The sequence below is a fragment of the Mandrillus leucophaeus genome, unplaced genomic scaffold (assembly GCF_000951045.1).
Source record: "Mandrillus leucophaeus isolate KB7577 unplaced genomic scaffold, Mleu.le_1.0 Scaffold154, whole genome shotgun sequence".
Taxonomy (NCBI): domain Eukaryota; kingdom Metazoa; phylum Chordata; class Mammalia; order Primates; family Cercopithecidae; genus Mandrillus; species Mandrillus leucophaeus.
Genome location: NW_012101521.1, coordinates 1,993,094 through 1,996,134, shown reverse-complemented (window position 1 = coordinate 1,996,134; position 3,041 = coordinate 1,993,094).

Genomic DNA, 3,041 nt, shown 5'->3' with positions numbered 1-3,041 from the left:
TGGCTCATGCCTGTAATCCCAGCACTTTGGGAGGCTGAGGTGGGCGTATCACCTGAGGTCAGGAGTTCGAGATCAGCCTGGCCAACATGGTAAAAATCCGTCTCTACTAAAAATACAAAAAAAAAAAAAACAACTAGCCGGGTGCCAGTGCGATGGCTTACACCTGTAATCCCAGCACTTTGGGAGACCAAGGCGGGTGGATCATTTTGAGGTCAGGAGTTCAGGACCAGCCTGGCCAACATGGTGAAATCTCTCTACTAAAAGTACAAAAAAATTAGCCAGGTGGTAGTGGCGCAGGCCAGTAATCCCAGCTACTCAGGAGGCTAAGGCAGGAGAATCGCCTGAGCCTGGGAGGCAGAAGTTGTGGTGGTTAGCCAAGATTCTCCAATCTCGGTGACAGACTGAGACCCTGTCTCAAAACAAAAGATTAGCCAGATGTGGTGTCTCACGCTTATAATCCCAGCTGTTCGGGAGGCTGAGGCAGGAGAATCACTTGAGCCTGGAAGGCAGAGGTTGCAGTGAGCCGAGATTGTGCCACTGCACTCCAGCATGAGTGATAGAGTGACACTCCATCTCAAAAAAAGATATATTAGCTGGGCATGGTGGCAAGCACCTGTAGTCCCAGCTAATTGGGTGGCTCATGTGGGAGGACCACTTAAGCCCAGCAGGACAAGGCTGCAGTGAGCCTTGATTGTGTCACTGCCTGCACTCCAGCCTGGGTTGACAGAGCTAGACCCTGTCTCAAAAAGCAAAAAACAAACCACCACCACAACAGAAAACCCATCAACAATTGGCCACAGTTATCCTTAAAAAACAATTGATCAGCCTCAATCATGGGTCAGCAAATGGCTTTCAGATCTCTGGGATACACTGATGTCACCAGAACGTTCCCTTTCTTCATTTTGGGGTAGAAAATGAAAACATTTCTTTCATTTACTATTTAAATTAAGAGGCTGGGTCACCCAAAAACTCAGGCTTCTTTGAGGGTTTCCCCAGCCTCTTCCTTGGGACCAGGGACAACTGCCCTACCAACGGAAGTGTTCCAGGCCTCTCCGGACCCCACATCTGGGCCCAGAACCAGGAGGACACCTCTTACCCCTGTCCTCAAAATTGGCCTCATTCTGTGTTCTAAACCAACACTGCTCAGGATAATTAACAGTAAGAATTCCATTCCTGCTGGACGTGGTGGCTCACACCTGTAATGCCGGCACTTTGGGAGACCTAGGTGGGCGGATCACCAGAGGTCGGGAGTTTGAGACCAGCCTGACCAATATGGAGAAACCCTGTCTCTACTAAAAACACAAAATTAACTGGGCATGGTGGCACATACCTGTAATCCCAGCTACTCAGGAGGCTGACCAGGAGAATCCTTGAACCCGGGAAGCGGAGGTTGCAGTCAGCCGAGATTATACCATTGCACTCCAACCTGGGCAACAAGAGCGAAACTCCATCTCAAAAAAGAAAAAAAAAAATCGATTTCTTCAGACAGAACCCCTGGCTCCACCCATCAGTCCCTTCTCCAGTCCTTTCATGAATTTGGAGTTTTTTTTGATACTAAGTCTTGCTCTATCACGGCTGGAGTGCAGTGGCGAGATCTCGGGTCACTGTAGCCTCTACCTCCTGGATTCAAGCACCTCTCCTGTCTCAGTCCCCTGAGTAGCTGGGACTACAGGCATATGCCACGACGCCCAGCTAATTTTTGTATTTTTGATAGAGACGGGGTTTCGCCATCTTGGTTAGGCTGGTCTTGAACCTCTGACCGCAGGTGATCCACCCACCTCAGCCTCCCAAAGTACTGGGATTACAGGCATGAGCCACCACACCCTGCCAAGTCTGGATTATTTTGATCTAACCTTGCTTCCATTTCCAAACAACAGCTGCTTTTTTTTTTTTTTTTAATGGGTTGTTTATTAACTTTTTATTTTGAAATAATTATAGACTCATGTGAAGTTGAAAAAGTAGTGCAAAGGTTCCATGTATCCTTCACCTGGCTTCCCCCAATGCTGATCTTATGCAACTGTAGTGCAATAGCAAAACCAGGAAATTAGCATTAGTAAAAACGGTTAGGTAGACTACAAACCGTATTCAGTTTTCGCCATGTTTACATGCACTCATTTGTGCGTGCTTATGGATTTAGCTAAAGTTCAAAACCATGCATTTCAGGGTTTTATTTCCTTCTTTTAGCAACAGAACCCTCCATATACCCCTTTTATGCCCATAGAGACAAATCAAATCACATGTAAAAACTCAATCTGTAAAGCAAACATGGGCTGGGTGAGGTGTCTCACGCCTATAATCCCAACACTTTGGGAGGCCAGCATGGATCACTTGAGGCCAGGAGTTCAAGACCAGCCTGGGCAACATAGCGAGACCTCATCACTACAAAAAGATCTTAAAAAATTAGCTGAGTTTGGCTACTGTAGCCTGTAGTCCAAGCTACTTGAAAGGCTGAGGCAGGAGGATTACTTAAGCCTAGGAGGTTGAGGCTGCAGTGAGCTATGATTATGCCATTGCACTCCAGCCTGGAAGACAGAGCAAGACCTTGTTCCCCCTCTCCCCCAGCAAAAAAGTGGGTATTTTAATGAGGACCCCATCCCTGCACCAAAAAACAAAACAAAACAAAACAAAACAAACAAAAAAGGGCCATTTTGATGAGGACCCCATCCCTGTCCCAAGCATCAACTATTTCTCTCTGAAGTACTTTTATCATTGTTAAGGTTTTGTATTTATTTTCCTGCTGGGTTGATTCAAATTGATTTTATTCAACAGGCTACAAACTGCATGAGTGCAGGAATCATTGTTTTTCATTGTTTACCATTTATTCCCAGTCTACCATGCCCAGCATGTTAAGATTGTAGAAGCCAGCTTCCAAGATGGCCCCCGGTGAACCTGGCCTCCTGGTATTCACCCCCACTTTGGCATGTTTTTCCTTTGTGCACTGAATAGGGTTAGGGTTCCAGATTAAATACAGGATGGTAGTTAAATTTGAATTTCAGATAATTTTTAAATATTTTGCAATATTTTACGATACAAATACTGTT